The 20105-nt window shown below is 40.3% G+C and overlaps 2 pseudogenes across 1 annotated transcript; both read right to left on the bottom strand.

Annotated features, from left to right (window-relative positions):
* Positions 1-8149: 8149 nt before the first annotated feature.
* On the bottom strand, positions 8150-11436 carry LOC147995372 (interleukin-37-like; annotated as a pseudogene). Its single transcript, XR_015683465.1, has 5 exons — positions 11348-11436; positions 10193-10243; positions 9482-9601; positions 8976-9119; positions 8150-8476 (listed from the first exon to the last, which is right to left on the bottom strand). The product of XR_015683465.1 is annotated as an interleukin-37-like (transcript).
* Positions 11437-13500: 2064 nt separating this feature from the next.
* On the bottom strand, positions 13501-14502 carry LOC147995373 (transcription elongation factor A protein 1 pseudogene; annotated as a pseudogene).
* Between the last annotated feature and the right edge of the window lie 5603 nt (positions 14503-20105).

Raw genomic sequence — 20105 nt, forward strand, 5'->3', positions numbered from 1 at the left:
AAGCTATATGGATGTCTGAATTTATAGATAGTGGACTGTACCAATGTTCCTTAAACAATTCTTCTCTGTAAGAATATGGTCTACAACCTACTGTGTGTGCCTGAATTTATGGATAATATATAATATCAATACTTTCATTCTTTCTGTGGAAAAAGCCTAAGGCTGTGCCTAGTGTCAATTCCTATACATGCTACTAGGCTTTTTATATACCTGCATACCTGTCACAAAGTTTAATTTTTCAGTAAACACACTTTAATTTGTCATATGTTTCAGTAACTTCAACATATAATTTCCCCTCCTTTCCTATTACATTGAAAAATGTCTCACGCAAAGGAAGCACTTTACAGCTCTGCTTTGGTGTTGTTATCTGATCCCAAAGATTGACAGCATCACCGAGAACTCAAGAACTATGAGGCCATCATGAAGTACAATAAGGGTTAGTTTAACACAAGCATTGGGATACCATAAGAAAAAAGCCAACCATTGAGGCAACTAGAAAGTAAGCAATAGTCAGATGATATATACAATATGCATACACTGGAGAAGAAGTAATTCCTAAATTAGAGGGATGTGGTAAAAGAGCATGAGATTTCACCACTATATTCAGAATGCTACACAGTATAAGAAACTCGTGAGTTCACCAGTGCGATTGGCTAAGATCAAAAACTCAAGTGACAGCAGATGCTGGCGAGGATGTGGAGAAAGAGGAACACTCCTCCATTGTTGGTGGGATTGCAGACTGGTAAAACCATTCTGGAAATCAGTCTGGAGGTTCCTCAGAAAATTGGACATTGAACTGCCTGAGGATCCAGCTATACCTCTCTTGGGCATATACCCAAAAGATGCCTCAACATATAAAAGAGACACGTGCTCCACTATGTTCATCGCAGCCTTATTTATAATAGCCAGAAAATGGAAAGAACCCAGATGCCCTTCAACAGAGGAATGGATACAGAAAATGTGGTACATCTACACAATGGAATATTACTCAGCTATCAAAAACAACGAGTTTATGAAATTCGTAGGCAAATGGTTGGAACTGGAAAATATCATCCTGAGTGAGCTAACCCAATCACAGAAAGACATACATGGTATGCACTCATTGATAAGTGGCTATTAGCCCAAATGCTTGAATTACCCTAGATCCCTAGAACAAACGAAACTCAAGACGGATGATCAAAATGTGAATGCTTCACTCCTTCTTTAAATGAGGAAAAAGAATACCCTTGGCAGGGAAGGGAGAGGCAAAGATTAAAACAGAGACTGAAGGAACACCCATTCAGAGCCTGCCCCACATGTGGCCCATACATATACAGCCACCCAATTAGACAAGATGGATGAAGCAAAGAAGTGCAGACCGACAGGAGCCGGATGTAGATCGCTCCTGAGAGACACAGCCAGAATACAGCAAATATAGAGGCGAATGCCAGCAGCAAACCACTGAACTGAGAATAGGTCCCCTATTGAAGGAATCAGAGAAAGAACTGGAAGAGCTTGAAGGGGCTCGAGACCCCAAAAGTACAACAATGCCAAGCAACCAGAGCTTCCAGGGACTAAGCCACTACCTAAAGACTATACATGGACTGACCCTGGACTCTGACCCCATAGGTAGCAATGAATATCCTAGGAAGAGCACCAGTGGAAGGGGAAGCCCTGGGTCCTGCTAAGACTGAACCCCCAGTGAACTAGTCTATGGGGGGAGGGCGGCAATGGGGGGAGGGTTGGGAGGGGAACACCCATAAGGAAGGGGAGGGGGGAGGGGGATGTTTGCCCGGAAACCGGGAAAGGGAATAACACTCGAAATGTATATAAGAAATACTCAAGTTAATAAAAAAAAAAGAAAAAGAAAAAAAAAAAAAGAGGGAGCAGTCCTTCACATACTCATGTGATTCTTCTCCCATTTTAACTAGTCAATAAAGGCTAGAGCCTGTTATCGGGGCGGTGGATGGGAAAGGTGAAACTAGAGGTTTGAGAGGAGGGCCAGATAAAGAGAGAGAGAGAGAGAGAGAGAGAGAGAGAGAGAGAGAGAGAGAGAGAGAGAGAGAGAGAGAGAGAGAGAGACATGGATTAGAGGAGAAGGAGAGAAGACTGAGGAAGAAGAGGAGGAAGCCATGATGGACCAGAACCATGTGGTCAGGAGAAACAATAAGTAAAATGGGGTCTTAAAGATGGGGAATAAATTACTATAGTGTTAGATCTGCCCAATCTAGGCTTATAACTTACAATTATAATAACTGGATTGTGTGTTTTTATATGGGCTTATTTGGGTTGGAAAGTTCAGCAACAGGCCCCCATAGGCTTATACGTTTTGATTTGGCCTTTAGTTGGTAAAACTTTTTGGGAAGGATGAGGAGGTATGCCCTTGTTGAGGGAGGTGTGTCACTGGATTTCAAAAGGCACATAGCATTCCCAGGTAGCACTCTTTGACTCCTACTTATCAAAGACAATCTCCTAGCTGTTCCTGTCATCATATATTTGCTCCACCATCGTGGACTCAACTAACCCTTTGAAACTGTAAAGCCTAGTTAAACAGTTTCTTTTATGAATTAGCCTGGTTCATGGTGTGGTTTTTTTTTCATGATGATAGAAAAGTAATTTAAGATGTCAGGACTGTCTACATGTCCAGGTTTAGTACTGTTCCGGTGCTTTCGCCACTAGATACATATCTGATGACAATGTTTGTCTTCCAACCAGAGTTCATTAGCAGCCAATAGTTCAGTAGCAAGAGGGACCCATGAGCAGCTCCCTGATCTCTGATTGGTTGTTGACTTGCCCAGTGACCTTCAAACACAGCAGCTGTTGTGAGATCATGTTTACAAATACTGTGTCATTCCTAAAGATTATGTTTCAAAGCTTGTCTCCATGAAAAAAAAAAAAAGAAACTCGTGAGTTATCAATTTCTGGAATTTTCCATTTAAATTTACACAGTATTTTTAACAATATAAAATAGAATGTTTAAATGCACTGCTGAGGCTTAATCAGTTTGATTATATTTTATTTTCACTGAAGTCTTAACATCAAGTGCTGTTATTTTTTAGTTTTTTAACATTTATAAAATATTTATTTATAATATAGCAACATCGATTTTCGGGTGTTGAACCCGAAAATTCAACAAGAAAATTCACTTGGGCATTATTATTACATAATATTATCTTTCTCATGTTTTTAGTATAGTTTTGTTTGGAATGCTTACATTTGAGATGTTGGTGTTTGTTTTCGTTAGTGTGTTGTAACAATTTTTGGGATGTGGTATGTGAGTAACTTTAGCCTCAGAATAAGTTGATGAATAAGTCATTCTTTTAAGTTTTGGAAGAATTTGCAAAGTGCTAATAATATTATTTCTTTTATAAATGGTATACTTTCCCAAAGAATTTATGTAGATTCTAGAGTACTTTTTATTTAAATTGACAAACTTTTAGCAAAAAGTGAAATTTCTTTAGTAGAAGTAGGAAGTAGTGTTATTGAATATCTAATTCTTTTTCTTTTTTCTCTTTTTCCTTTTTTTTTTTTTTTTTTGGTGAGCCCTTAGCTTATGCCTCTATCAGTGAACTTTTTAAAAAAAAAATTAAATAATTGTTTTGCTTATTTTTTAAGTTGTTTTATTATGGCAAAAATATCACATTTATTGTTCAGTTTTGGTTAAAACCAAAATTATTTCTTGTCTATATATTGTACTCTATATAACATGATAATATATTATTTTCTATCAAATACACATTTAGCAGGATATGAATCATATTACTGTGCCATTATAGGTCATGATGTCTTCAACAATTTTTTATGTTGATTATATTCAGGCTGCATGTGCAGCTTTATCTCCTGGTTTTGTTGTTTTTCTTCCTCTCATTGGACTAGAAGACACCGAATAGGCTAGGCTCGCTGGCAAGCCAGTTCCATGGGTCCACCTATATTTCCCTCCTTGTCACAGAGATTACAATAGATACAACCATACCTGGCTTTTTATGTGGGTTCTTGGCATCAAATTCAGATCCTCACACTTGTGCAGTGTATTAGTTTATTGGTGTTTGTTTCAAAGCACCCAAATATATAAGGAAGGGTTTATTTTGGCTCACAGTTTGAGGGTATAATGCAGAGTCCAGGGCAGGGAGTCATGGCAGCAGGAGTCTGGGGTGCTGGTCACATGGACCCATAGTCAGGAAGCAGAGGGTATCACATGCTTGTTCTCAGCTCGCCATTGTTTTTCTTCAGTCCTGGATGCCAGCCAGGGAAATGGCACTGCCCACCTCTAGGGTGAACCTTCCCATTTCAGTTAACAAAGCCTAGATAATTCCTCACAGATATGCCCAGAGATCTCCTTGCATGGGGATTCTCAATCCCTGCAAGTTAATAACGAAGATGAATTGCAATATAAAGGTAATACTTTACCAACTGAACTACCTCCCGAGCTCCCATCTCTAAATATCCAAAGCAGTACAATTTTTTTCCTCCATCTTTATTAACTTGGGTATTTCTTATTTACATTTCAATTGTTATTCCCTTTCCCAGTTTCCAGGCCAACATCCCCCTAACCCCTTCCCCTCCCCTTCCCCTCCCCATCCTCCCCCCATTACCACCCTTCCCCCAACAATCACGTTCACTGCGTGTTCAGTTTTGGCATACAAAGGGCTTCCCCTTCCACTGGTGCTCTGACTAGGCTATTCATTGCTACCTATGCGGTTGGAGCCCAGGATCAGTCCATGTATAGTCTTTGGGTAGTGGCTTAGTCCCTGGAAGCTCTGATTGCTTGACATTGTTGTTCATATGGGGTCTCGAGCACCTTCAAGCTCTTCCAGTCTTTCTCTGATTCCTTCAATGGGGGTCCCGTTCTCAGTTCAGTGGTTTGCTGCTGGCATTCACCTCTGTATTTGCTGTATTCTGGCTTTGTCTCTCAGAAGAGATCTACATCCGGTTCCTGTGAGCCTACACTTCTTTGCTTCATCCATCTTATCTAGTTTGGTGGCTGTATATGTATGGGCCACATGTGGGGCAGGCTCTGAATGGGTGTTCCTTCTGCCTCTGTTCTAAACTTTGCCTCCTTATTCCCTCCCAAGGGTATTCTTGTTCCCCTTTTAAAGAAGGAGTGAAGCATTCACATTTTGGTCATCCTTCTTACGTTTCATCTGTTCTGTGCATCTAGGGTAATTAGAGCATTTGGGCTAATATCCACTTATCAATAAGTGCATACCATGTGTGTTTTTCTGTGATTGAGTTATCTCACTCAGGTTGATATTTTCTAGTTCAGGAAAGATCTATATCCGATCCCTTTCACCATGCATTTTTTAGCTTCGTCAATCTTATCTAGTTTTGGTGGCTGTATATATATGGGCCACATGTGGGTAAAGCTCTGAATGGCCATTCCTTGAGTCACTGCTCTAAACTTTGCTTCCATATCACCTCTTATGAATATTTTTTCCCTTTTAAGAAGGAGTGGGAGCATCCGAATTTTGGTCATCCTTCTTCTTGAGCTTCCTGTGGTCTCTGGATTACATCTTGAATAATTTGAGCTTTTTGGCTAATATCCACTTATCAATGAGTGCATACCAAGTGTGTTTTTCTGTGATTGAGTTACCTCACTCAGGATGATATTTTCTAGTTCATTCCATTTGCCTATGAATTTCATGTAGTCATTGTTTTGATCTCCATTGTGTAGATGTACCACATTTGTTGAATCCATTCCTCTGTTGAAGGGCATCTGGGTTCGTTCCAGCTTCTGGCTATTATAAATAAGACTGAGATGAACATAGTGGAGCATGCGTCTTTGTTGTATGTTGGGGCATCTTTTGGGTATATGCCCAGGAAAGGTATAGCTGTGTCCTCAGGTAGTGGAATGTTCAATTTTCTGAGGAACCTCCAGACTGATTTCCAGAGTGGTTGTATGTGTTTGCAATCCCACCAACAATGGAGGAATGTTCCTCTTTCTTCATATCCTGGCCAGCATCTGTCACCTGAGTTTTTTATCTTAACCATTCTGACTGGTGTGAGGTGGAATCTCAGGGTTGTTTTGATTTGCATTTCCCTGATGACTAAGGATATTGAACATTTCTTTAGGTGCTTTTTAGACATGCGATAATCTTCAGCTGAGAATGTTTTGTTTAGCTCTGTACCCCATTTTTTTATTAACTTGAGTATTTCTTATTTACATTTCGAATGTTATTCCCTTTCCTGGTTTCCGAGCCAACATCCCCCGAACCCCTCCCCTTCCCCTTCTTTATGGGTGTTCCCCTCCCCATCCTCCCCCCATTACCACCCTCCCCCCAACAATCACATTCCTGGGAGTTCAGTCTTAGCAGGACCAAGGGCTTCCCCTTCCACTGGTGCTCTTACTAGGATATTCATTGCTACCTATGAGGTCAGAGTCCAGGGTCAGTCCGTGTATAGTCTTTGGGTAGTGGCTTAGTCCCTGGAAGCTCTGATTGCTTGGCATTGTTGTTCATATGGGGTCTCGAGCCCCTTCAAGCTCTTCTAGTCCTTTCTCTGATTCCTTCAATGGGGGTCCCGTTCTCAGTTCAGTGGTTTGCTGCTGGCATTCGCCTCTGTATTTGCTGTATTCTGGCTGTGTCTCTCAGGAGAGATCTACATCCAGCTCCTGTCGGTCTGCACTTCTTTGCTTCATCCATCTTGTCTAATTGGGTGGCTGTATATGTATGGGCCACATGTGGGGCAGGCTCTGAATGGGTGTTCCTTCTCTCTCTGTTTTAATCTTTGCCTCTCTATTCCCTGCCAAGTATACCCCATTTTTAATAGGGTTATTTGGCTCTCTGGAGTCTAACTTCTTGAGTTCTTTGTATATTTTGAATATTAGCCCTCTATTGGATATAGAATTGGTAAAGATCTTTTCCCAATCTGTTGGTTGCCATTTTGTCCTAATGACAGTGTCTTTTGCCATACAGAAGCTTTGCACTTTTATGAGATCCCATTTGAAGATTCTTGATCTTAGAGCATAAGCCATTGGTGTTTTGTTCAGGAAATTTTTGCCAGTGCCCATGTGTTCGAAAGTCTTCCCTACTTTTTCTTCTATTAGTTTGAGTGTATCTGGTTTGATGTGGAGGTCCTTGATCCACTTGGACTTAAGCTTTGTACATGGTGATAAGAATGGATTGATTTGCATTCTTCTACATGCAGACCTCCAGTTGAACCAAGGTGCTGTTAGTTTTAATTGTAGTATTAGTCATGGACTTTCTAAACCTCAGCCAGGAGATGAGTCAAAGAGTAACTAAGCTAGTATAAACTTTAGTGTTTCCAGCTAGATGGTGATTGCCACAGCTCACTATTGATAAGGGAAGGCACAGCTGGAGACTGGGGAAATGGTTGACTTTCACTCTTAAGATAACAAAAACACCACCTGTCTCTCTAATGGATACAGAATGGCACGGTAACACAGGGCCATGATATCTTCTCTGGGCTCCTAGTTGCAGATGACAGTTTTTGAATAGATAGCGATCTTCTATATCAAAGCATTAAATATGTTGCATGTAACCTTCCAAGTTAAATTCACACAAGCCTTCGCTCCAACTTTGTGCCTGTGCTCTAAATTCCCAACCAGTTGTTTTCCCAGCATCTGATCCTGCTTAGGATCCAGGTCTCAATCTCTTCGGACCAAAATGCCCCACTGAGTGACAAGGGCACTGCTATCTGTCTTCAGGTCTCTCAGCTGCTGTCTCTACCTCCTACTTGCTCCAGACCCTTTTGCTGCTTCCTCTTCCTATCTGGTCTTTCATGATGACACAGCTCTCCCCTGGAAAGACTCAGGTTAAAAGTGTTTTGCCCTAGTCCAGAAGCCCCAGGGCCCAATGAAACTTGCAGCTTGCTGAGCTTCTCTAGAATCCACCTAATTTCCATATGCTGCGTGATTGATCTGAGAGCCTAGCATTAGTCCAGTTACCTTCTGGAAGAAATAACTCACCAGCAGGCTAGCTACATCATGGAATATATAGAATCATCCAGAGAAGGTCAAATATGTTTTGGACAACAGGAAATACCTAGACATTGAGATTGTGTTTCTTCAGAAAGTTATTTCAGCCCAGATATTTAAAATTAACTATACACACTTTAAAGAAAGTAATCACACACATACATACATACACACACACACACACACACACACACACACACACAAATTCAATTCTTCACGCTTGCTGATTGCTGGTAGCATTTATAAGAAGATATCGCTATTCTTTGATTGGTGCCAGGCTGAGACCAGATATTGCTATTATAGCTGGTCTGGCCACTGTCCTGTTGTGTTTCAGTCTTCCATCTCACTGAGATCCACATTTGCATTTACAAATTCAAAATGGGTATTTTTATGTTTCCCCAGCTCCTTTGTCACTCCAACAGGTTGCCCAGGTACACTGCCAGTGCAGACAAAGTACCCAGGATTAGCAGCTGATTCCAGTGTGAAGTAGGTGCCAGCCTGTTCCTTCAGGAAGGTGAAGGGCAGGAGCTTCTCACTGCTCAATGAAGTCAGTTCTTTAATTTTCTTTTTGAAATACAAAGGGGAAATTTATTAGTAGCTACTACAGTTTTATCTAGATATGTCCCCCAAAGGCCTGTCCTTACTTTGAAGCTATTGGGAGGTGGTGGAAACATTTAAAACAGGGGCTTTGTTGTTGGCCATTGTGCCCTCAAAGGGAATTGTGGGTCCTCATACCCGTCTTCCTCTTTTTCATCCTAGCCATTAAGTGAGCAGCCTGCATCCCTTACCCCCATGTGCTCCCACTATGGTATGCTACCACAGGTCCCAAAGCACTCAGGTTAATTGGCCAAGACTGTGAACCAAAATCTTGTTCTCTTTAGAATGTGATTGCCGTGGGTATTTCTTAATGTAACTGAGAATGTTAACACAAGACAAGGCTTCTTTGTAGGGGGAAGGGGATGGATATGCAAAGATTGAGGTGGTCTTTTAGGCTATCAGTTTTAGCACTAAGGATTTCTACTTCCCTGAGCTGGGGGTAAGGGGAGATCTCCCTGGCTCTTACCTTTAATTCTAAGGAGGGACACTTTGGCCTTTTGACTCTATCACAGCAGAGAAAGAGTTTTTTCTCAGATACAGCCAAAACAATACAATTTTTTTTTGAGCCACTGCCTTTTTTTTGGGGGTAAAGTTGACACATAGAAGATCTCTAGAAATAGAAAACAGGGTCAGCTCTAGAATTGAAAACTTCTCTCCTCTCAACCTTCCTTTTCTTTCTTTTTTTCTGTTGAAGTTTCAGACAGAAGAAGCTTGATAAATCTTCACACTGACACTGATTCTCACAATGTGCCCTCCTTCCATCTCTGGTTTGGATCACTCCCCTATCTACAGAGACTTCTTTTGGCTGTGGATACTTCTGGTTCCCTCTCCTGTCTTACTCATCGGTGCTTATTACTGGTTCCAAACTCCTTTTAGAAGGAGGAGTCAAGCAGCCCCCTCTCCAAGGCCCAGAGCTGGAGGCGGAGGGCATACCATACCAACTCCATTGGGTAAAGAAAATTCGAGGGTCACCTCCACGTTTGCCATGCTTGTCTGGAACTGTCACAAGGGTGCTGCCTTCCAGGACAAGAATCTGCTGGTTTGTGTCACGAATTAAATGTTGATATGGGGCAATAGGCTTAATTCTTGGACCTGGAAAACAGTAACAGAGGTTTAAAATAATGAACCAGTCTGAGTTCAGCAACAAATTTGCTTAATGCTGCAGGTTCAGACAATAAAACCTCTTAGCTTTTTTGTTTGTTTGATTGATTGTTTACTTGTTTGTTTTACCCTAGCTCATTGATACAGGAACTTTGGCCTCTTTGGAGCACTGAGACCATGCTGACTCAGGGATAATTGCCTCTTCAATCTTTCACAAGATAAAAAAGTTACTATGTTTCTCCAAATACCACTTTTCAGACCAATAAAATGAGTATTATACAAGGTAACTATCTTTCATAGGGTTGATATGAGGAATAGAGGCGCTTCAGAGGCTCATCATTATTCTGAGTAGGGTGGTATTGATACTTTGCTTGTCTGAATCCTGTCCCTGTGGGCCTATGCCTTCAACAATGCTGTAATGCCGTGGATCTCTGTCATGTTACATGCCCACTGTACTGATCAAGGTCAATAGAAGGACAGGAAAGAAGGGTAAGCAAACCAGGGTGGGGCAGGGGGCAACCAGGAGCAGTAATTCAATAGCAGGAAAGAAGCAGAGATGTGGGTTTTGCCAGAGGGAGTTACCTGCACTTCCCATAGAAGCACAGCTGGGATCTGACAGAAGAGTGCATTTTGCTGTTGAATCAAAGAAAACAAATTAGCAAATCAGTTCCATTAGTTGGGAAGTTTATTGTTAATTGGCCTATGGAAATATTTCATTCCTAATGTCTACAGTTTCCAAATCATGATTAATAAGCACATATGCAGAAAGTATGCAAATGCTTTTTAAAAGACTCTATAGCCATTAATTTTGGAATGCTCAGTTTCAACAATGTGAAGGAAGATTATGTTATAGCAAGAATTCTCACATACATTTTCTTAAAATATTTTGAGAAGAATCATAAAATTTGGAGAGTGGAAAGAGTACTCGTTTTTCTTCCATTGGACCTGAGTTCAATCCCCAGGAGTCATGTAGAGGCTCAATATTGCTGTTAACTCCAATACCGGGGGCATCAAATTCCCTTTTTGGCCTATACAGGTACTGCACACACATGGTACACCAATGTATATGCAGTCAAAACACCCCTGCACATGAAAAATTAAAAGTGAAGATTTAAATTTTTTTCAATTACAAGAAAATGTATAACTTGCTGATCTAGCCAGATTGTCTGAAAGAAAATATGCTTTGATGATGTATTATTTGTTTGCTTTTTTAAAAAGGATTGCTGGCTGTCAAGCAATCCACTGGAAAAGCAATGCTTTGAAAGTTGCATCAGAACATGTGTATCTAAACTTGCCTACAGGGCCAGCAAGGTATCTCAGTATCTCAGTGGGTAAGGCACTTGCTGCTAAGTCTGGTGACCTGAATTTGATCCCTGGGTTTAATGGAAGAGGAGAATTGAGTCCCAGAAGTTGTTCTCTGGCCTCTATATATGCACCATACCACCTGGTGTTCTGGCCAATTAAATACAATGTAGTAGTAGTAGTAGTAGTAGTAGTAGTAGTAGTAGTAGTAGTAGTAATCCTATGATTGCTGACAATACATCTGAGGTCCTGGACTGTAGCATGCCTGTCTCCATCACTGTCCTGTCTACCTAATATCTTGGAGGAATTCCTATAGCTCAGATGTTACACAAGTTGGTCAGAGAAAGTGTGGCTTCTTTGAGCAGAATTAAGTATGATTCCCTGTGTTTGGAGACCATGTTTGAGGTCAGGGATGGGTGTAAAGAGGTTTCTTACCTTGTGGTTCTGTATGGGATTCATCTGGGTCTCTGTAACACTTATGAAAAATTTTCATATCTGAGCAGCTATCTGGGGATGACATTGTCTGTGCTGAGAGTGAACACAGTTGGGGATGTAAAATGAGGCAGGACCAACATACATAGGAGAAATTTAATTATGAAAACTTTCAGCCCTAGGAAGCCTAGTCTTACATCTCTAATACCTGCAGGAAATAGCCCTGTCTTCACTTTGAAATGTTGCCTTAATGTCTAAAGGGCAGATTCGTTCCAATTCATAGTGTAATTCTAATTTAGTTTTACTTTAAAAGGTAGTTAAGGGTTTTCTTTTAAATAACGTTTATTTTTGGACATTTATTATTTTGTATTTCTCATGTGATTTCATTTTCTAGAGATCTTCCAGAACACAAGGAAGGTTTAGGAAACTATAGTTTAGGATATTATGATTTAGAAGTACTGCTTTGGGATTGATAAAATCTTTTAATAATACATTTAGGGCTTTAAAGAATGTTATTACCGTGTGACTGGGGTATGCTTGGGGAAGGACAAGACCAATGTGACCAAGTGAAGATAGGGCAAGTGATACAAACACAGAGGGAAACTAAAGGACAAAGAGAGCGGGGAGCTCAGATTAGCTGTGCCTGGAGGCATGGGACACTGACTCCCGCTTGCTAGAGTGTGTCTGGCGCTCAGTGTTAGCCAATGGCATCTGTGCCCCTGGCCCCTCGTTAGTCCAAATGTACTCTCTGGATCTGTAACGCTAGATGGCCAACCATTCATCTGAAATGTAGGACTTGGGGCCCAATCGAAATCAGAACTTGAATTTTATTTTATTTATTTATTTTTTTTAGAACTTGAATTTTATTTTTTTATTTAACAACAAAAACTTTTATTGATTTACAAATTTTAAAATTAATCACTTAAAAGTGGGGCTATTTTAATCTTATTACTTTTAAACTAATTCTTTCAAAATGTACTTTATTTTTAAAGTGAAAGCAATTACCAATGGAACAATCCTTTTAGCATATTAAATGTTTTCTATGCCATGTCAAATGGTCTGCAAAGCAGAGCAGAGCAGAGCGCAAAGCTCATTCAGTGGTCTTTACACAGAAGTCTGAACACAGTCAAAAGCACTTAACTTGTAAACTTTAAACACTGGCCTTTGCTCTGTGCGTTAGGACATCTGTGTCAAGAAAACGATGTGAAAACCACTGCTTAGTAATAGTAAAACAAGTGGGACACATTTAAACAAAAGTAAAACTTAATTGTGAAATATGTTTTGTAAAACTACTTGCTAGTTGGCTTGACATCAATCAACATGTAAGAAAAGATTTAGCACAAAAGATTCAGTCTAAAGGATTTTTTTTTTTTGCACCCTCCATATGCAAAGAGCACAGCTTAGTAATTTACATAATTCTCAGGCGTAATCCTTGGTCAGTGGGTTTCCAATTGCAAATACAGTCCTGCTGCCTCTGGGAACTCTACTCAGATACTAACATTTTCTTCACAGCATGTCTTCCTATGGGGGAAAATTCACCAGAAGTATGCCTGTGAGGGACTTTGTGAAAAGCTTAGCTCTGTAAAACTAAAATACAGCACAAAGTCAAATAAAACAAACCGATGGCAACCAAGTCAGTTTTCAAAGTAAAACCTATTTAAAAAAATGCATGTGTGAGAAATACAAGAAATGATCACTGTGGCTAGTCACGGACGCAAGAGATCTAAGGATCCGAGGCTTGTGAGCACAGTAATTAAGAGTAAAGTAATATGCAAGTTCCAATTGTGTGCACAACTTTAAGAAGCCGGTCAAGTACTACTAGAAAACATAGTATAGTTGGTAACTCTAAAATTTATATTGTTCCTTTTCCTTTAATATTTTTAGGTGCATACCAATGAGAAAAGCAATTTATCTGTAGGTAAGATCAACAGAATTTTTGTGTTCTAGACTATAAAAAGTTAATATTTAATAAAATGCAACATCAACTTATAAAAAAGAAGAACAAAGCAACACATTATATAATTATTTTATGGTCTCCCAGCTGATCTGAGACCACAGAAGGCATTTAAGAAAGACTGTCAGGTAAACAACAAAGACCAACCCATAGGATGTATACTGTTTATAAATTTCACTTGCAGGGAAACGAGTAGCCTGGCTTAATTTTAAACCTAATTACAAAATTGGTTTTTCTTAATGGTTCACATACCTTGCCAATTCTTCCAAACTCAACAGAACTTCCACCGATTTCCACATTCATTACACACAGAAGTTGTCATTGGTTCATCAGCGCTCCGAGTCTGCACCTGGGTGTAAGTGCAGTTCTTTTTACATTTGCCACAGTGAACCAGTCAGTCTGGGTCTCACTGGTTTTGGTCTCTGACACTCCCTGATGGCTTCTTTGGTCAGGTTTTTCCTCACCTCTTTGAGCTCATCACTAGCCATTTCCTCTGCTGTCACTCTAGCAAACAGGTCAGGAGGAATATTCCCACACAGCACATTTTTTCTTTAAATTTAGATTCTTTGCATCTTTTAGATTTGATATCCTACTTCGTACTCTGTTTTTGTATTTCATGTCTGTATTCCTTATTTCTTGACAAATAGCTTCCTCAATCTGAGATCCCAGTTCTTCCCCATCAGCTCCAATAGCAACATAATCATCTCCTGTCCACAGAGCTACAGCAAGCGTCTCCCTACACTGAGCTGCACTGAATCAGAAGTGCTTGGTGCCCGAGGATCAGATGAAGCGTAAGTATCTCGAGCATTTCTCTCATCCTTACTGATGCTTACATGGCTGCTGGAACAACTTTCTTCTCTTGCTTCAGGGCTATTCTGTGATGAAATTGCAGGTTCTTTTTTCTTTTCTTCAGAGTCTTTACCAGTTGATGGTCCATATAGTAATCTTTTCCAGGATTTGATGAGTGATTTGCCATTGACAGACATTCTAGTTCTCGTGGACTGTAGTAATTCCAGGGTCATGGGAATATTCTTAAGCTCTTTCAGCAAATCCTTTCTTTTTCTGCACCATTTTGTCCATCTTGGCAATGTGAACCACCTCATCCTCCATGGCTCCTGAAGGCCGCCTCTCGACCGGCCACAGCGGACAGGAAGCGAGAGAAGCTGTGCAGATGCTCGACAAACCCTGAAGCCGACGGCCTAGGCCTTCCTCACAGACCCGGCAGCGGCCAGAACTTGAATTTTAAACAAGATCTCTGACTGATTCCTGCTCACACCTACATCCTAATTGTGCTGTGTAGTCATACTATCCAGGATGGCTGACATGGAACTACCCAAAGGATTTAGGAGGGTACTGAAGATTAGGTGCCACCCTGTAGAGACTCTTACTGAATAGATCTAGAAAGCAGACTAAACAGTGGTTGGAGAAATATTGGGCCAATAATATGCTTTGTGAATGTGTTTATTTTAATTGAGGTAGAGAGAACCAACTTTTTAAATCAATTTAGCAGCAAAGGGAAAGCAATTTAAATATGTGAGCCTTGGGAACAAAATATAAAGTATAAGAACTCAGTGACCCCCAAGAGCCATCTATGAAATGTTAAGAAATTAGGTAAACAAGGATAGGGGTTTGAGTCAGTTTTTACTTCAACTTTATGAACGGGATGATAGCAATATCTGCAAGCTCTCCAGAATATCAGGGAACTAACAGTCATATGACTGCTACTGTGAGTTTTAGATGTGGCTTAACTCTTTAGAGTTCAAGTGTTGGAAGATTGGCTCCCAGTGTTAACAAGTAGGCCCCATATCAGGGGCAGCCCAACTGCAAGTCATTACTGACGTCCCTCTCTGTCCTGCTATGGTGCATTTCCTCCCACAGCACCAAGAGCTAAGTAGGGTAACTGGAAGTGTTCTTGCATTAAGTGGCATCATACTATTTGGGCTCTGAGATAATAGACCTTATTTCCTTATGACCTACAGAGTCTTAGGTGATTCATTTCATAAGAGTAAACTGATAAATATACAGACAGAATTGGCCACAAGGCTGATAAAATTTGTATTAGTTCTTTAGCTAGTATCTACTCAAGTGACAACCACGTATCTGTTCATTTAAAGAAATTCTATATTTAGCCATCAGGGGTCAATGTCTACCTAGAAAAGAAAGCCCAAAGAGGTGTTATCTGAAAACTCTTTCCTAACTCAAATTTGCTATTTACTTTTAGAAGCCATCCTCAGCACTAGAAGAGAGCACTAAATGTTGTCAACAACATCTGCTACAATACAACAAAAAATTATATACTCAAACTCCATTCTCCACATCTGCTCAGACTCCAAGAGACTATTAATTCCTGGTATAAACTTGTTGGGTAGAATACCCGCTCTTATACCTTGTGTAAGTCATTCATCTTAGAGATAAATTTGAAAGGAAAAACAAGTCACAAGAGAAAATCCCAGAACAATTCAATAACTGCCATTCCATTTCCACAGTAATAAAAGCCTATAGCTAAGGAATGATGATATTTAGGCTCGGGTCAGTGATAGGACTAAATTAATAGGTGCCACAGCCCAGGGGCTATGCCAGACCACATACCTGCGTCAGGGACGTGCGTTCTGGAAGCTCTAGAGTGTCCTTGGACACAATGATCCTAGAGACTATTGCTTCACTGGGAGTAATAAGATGGGAGTGCATAGATATGACATTATAATAATAGCTATCATCCAATTGCTTTGTTGGCTTGTCACATTGACAATGAGTGCAAGAGTTCTTGTCAGGTGAGGTCCCCTCCTCTGACTCTGACTGCTGACTATCAGTAATAATCAGTAGGACTGATGGACTCACTTGCTACAGCCTCTTCATGGCTATAAAAATATTTCCTTTTACTTTAGTCCCTTGGAATACTTCTTACAACACAGTCACGTGGATGTAATAAGTCTAAAGCATGACAAGACCCATGTTATTAACAGTCCCTGGTGAATTCTTATCAAGTAACAAGCACTAAGTGGTCAGCCCAGTAAGTTAGTCCCCTAGCATTACATCTCTAGCCATGCATGAGCTATATGGAACATAATAACACCCCTTGGCTGAACCTTAAGTTCTGCCTAAATTTCAGAATTACAAGTTACCAATTTTTAGGGTAGTTTGTTCCAGATAACCAGAAAATAATTTGGTGCCAATATAGAATGCTACAGTAGCTGATGAAGAAATATTGGCTTTAGTTCTGTCTAATAGGTAGAATGTAGAAGGCCACAGGAACCCTGGGAGGAATGACTACAGAGTGAAGGAAATTCTTCAGAAAGCTAAAGAAAATGTAATGTATTTATATGGTGACAGTGAAAGAATAAAAAATGCATCTAAGAAGTCAGAAGTTTAAAAAAGCCCCCAAATACCTCAAATTCCAGACCCTGCCCTCTACCTGTACTAACTGACCATAAAGTTAGATTAAAATCTTAGAGAATAATCTTGAGAAACAGGAAGCTCCTCCCAGGAACTGATGGGCCATAAAGTTTAACAATCTTGAGAAACAGGAAGCTCCTCCTTGTGATTTTTCATTAGTATTCTCGACACTTTCCAATGACACCATCCCTGCCCCCTCGGTTGTGGTTTCTCCCTTTAAATACCCTTTCTCCCAGCCTTTCGGGGTCGAACTCCACTGCCCCTGCGTGGGATATGAGTCTCGACCCCAGTGCACTGGTTCCTATCAATAAACCTCATGTTTATTACAGCAAGGACAGTCTCACGTGAGTTCTTGGGGGGTTGCATCATCCCGAGACTTGAGTGAGGGTCTCCCCGCTCCGGGGGTCTTTCAATAGGAAACTTAACAAAACTGTAAGACCACAGAAAGATGTAAGAACATGTTCTCCAAGCAATGTGAATGCCTGTGCACAGAGGATTCACAGGTGATTCAAAAGCTACCCCAGTCGGAGGAATTAGAAAAAGGATTAAAAGAGCTGAGAACAACAATGCCAACCAACCAGAGCACCCAGGGACTAAACCACCACCCAAAGAGTACACATGGACTGACCCATGGCTCCAGCTGCATATGTAGCAGAGGATGGCCTTGTTGGGCATCAATTGAAGGAGAAGCCCTTGGTCCTGCCAAGGTTGAACCCCTAGTGTAGGGGAATGTCAGGGGCGGGAAGGAGAGGTGGTTGGGGAGGGTAAACACCCTTATAGAAGAAGGAGAAACGAATGGGATAGGAGGCTTATGTCCAGGAAAGGGAATAACATTTGAAATTAAAAAAAAAAATTATCCCATAAAAGAAATAACAACAACAACAACAATAATAATAAAAGCTATCTTGACAATAACCTATAAATATGTACTGTTTTATGCAATTATATTGGTCATGCAATAATAATGTAAACTTTTAATAGTTCTATTCCCTTAGGCTGAAAGGGACATTGACACAAAAAAAGGCCTTGATATACTATTATACATGCATTTTGCAATAATTTTCATTATTGAATGTGATTTAGTGGGGCAATGTGTGGGAAAAAGCATTTTTTATAGGTGAGGAATATAATCTGTATCCTAAAGACTACAATGGAGTAGGAATAATGCAAATTCCTTGACACTTCTCCTGAGAGATGTTATCTGGACCCTCCCATTGTATCAGTGCAGGCCCTTTGACTATTCAAGAGATTATGACAACAGCAGGACTCAGTGTCTATAGATGGATAACTTCTGCTCTTCTTCCACATGTCCATAGTCTGATATGCTTGCTCTAGCATCCAGCTGTAATCCCATAAAGAAAACCAAGAAGCCCCTCAGAGAGACAGAGAGGCACTGGACTCTTGTTCATCAGCCCTAGACAAACTACAGGCAACAATATTTAGACTGAGAAGGTTGCATCTAGGAATGCATAGGTTTTATATCCATGTGTGCACCAGTAATTAAAACATTAACATGAATTCAAAAGAGAGTAAAGAAGGATATTAAAGGATTGTGGGAGAGAAAAGGAAAGGTAGAAATAATATAATTAAACTATAATCTAAAATATAAAAGAAAAATTAAAATTCAAACAAATTAAGAATGTAGCAATAAGATTGCCAAGTACTAATTTCCATGAATTCAATAACTAAAAAAATGAGTGTTTTACATAAGCACTCAGGAACAAAACCATTTTAAAGTCTGAATTTCAGGGGCTGGAAAAATAGCTTGGCAGTTAGGAGCATTGGTTTCTCTTCCAAGGACCAGGGTTCAGATCCTAAGCACCTCTTTTTCAACCTCCATAGACACCAGGCACACACATGGTATAAATACACACATGCAAGCAAACACTCATCCATAGAAAATTAAAATAATGTATCATTTTAAAGTGTATTTCAGAAGACACAAATGCCAACAATTCAATTTAATGAATTAACTTCAACTGTTCTTTGTGTTTGTCCTTTTTATTATGAAATTTTATAATTAGACTTTATCAAATTAATATTGAAGGCTGGTTATATCTATAGAGGGATGAACTGAGCTTCAGTGTAGAATGTATTTCCAACATGGGTTCAACCCAGTAAACAAAAGGTTGAGACCAGTTATATGGTTATGAGTAAAGTCTTATCCAGGTTCCACCATGTGTCTATGGCATGGACTCACGGCATGGCTTTCTAATGTCATCATGCTGTCCTCTGCAGATCTAAGGAGGCACAGCTCTAACAGCAGCTCCAATAGAATAAAGGACTTGACTGGTTTCTGAATGTGATGGAAAGGGCTCTAGTTTCACAAGCAACAGGGCGTCTCAGTAGTAGAACCCAGGAGGCAAGAGGTAAGGTGGCTCTTTAAGGAGGTTATTAGTCAAATTTATTAATTTAAAAATCTACAATGCTTAAGCTATTGAGCAGTAAGACGATTAAAGGTCTTCCTGTAGTACTCAAATTTCTTCATGAAACTAACTGGGTCCCTGAGAGATTTTACACAGAGCATGATGTGATGGGATGAGCTCTGCATTCCAGGAGGATTCCACATGCAGTCTAGAGAAGAAACAGTTTGAGGTGGGTGGATACTTATGGGTTGTATCAGGTCCATGACAAATAGTATTCTCCTCAGATGGGTGGCCCATATATGTCTACCTGTTCCACCTATGCCTATGAGCTTACCTATAGGCTATTTCAGTCTCTCTATCTCTCAGTTGGGTTCAAGAAATAGGAGCTCAGAAAGAGAGGGGAGGAGTTCAAGTGGAGTTCCCTTTTTGCAAGTTGGCAAGGACTGCATTCTGCTATAGATAGCCACAGCTCTGTTCTTCTGAACCTCAAGAAACTAGATCATGCAGTAGACCAGTGTCCTAGATAGGGTTACTATTGTTTTAATGAAATAGCATGACCAAAAGAAACGAGGAGGAAAGGGTTTGGCTTACATACCCTGTATTACAATCCACTGGGGGAAACCAAGGTAGGAATTCAAACCAGGAGGGAGGCAGGAAGCAGGAACTAATGCAGAGCTCATGGACGAATGGTGCTTACCATTTTTTTAGCCTGATTGTTTTAATATATAACTGAGGACCACCTGCCTGGGGATGGCATCATCTTCAATGAACTCAGACATCCAACATCAGTCACTGACTTAAAACAATGCCCTCCAGGCTTATCTGCCTACAGCCCAATCTGATGGTGGCATTCTCTTGATTGAGGTTCCCTCATCTCAGATGACTGTAGTTTGTGCCATGTTAACACAGAACTAGTCAGCACAACCAGCTATAGCTCAGTCCCAGGCTCCTTCTCCTCTGTAGAGGATGGTGGGTTCCAACTGTCTGCAGCTACCAGTGCTTCTTTATTATATCCTCCTGCATTATCACAAATATTCTCAACTTTACA

This window comes from Rattus norvegicus, chromosome 3, assembly GCF_021556685.1.
Source record: "Rattus norvegicus strain SHRSP/BbbUtx chromosome 3, alternate assembly SHRSP_T2T, whole genome shotgun sequence".
NCBI lineage: Eukaryota > Metazoa > Chordata > Mammalia > Rodentia > Muridae > Rattus > Rattus norvegicus.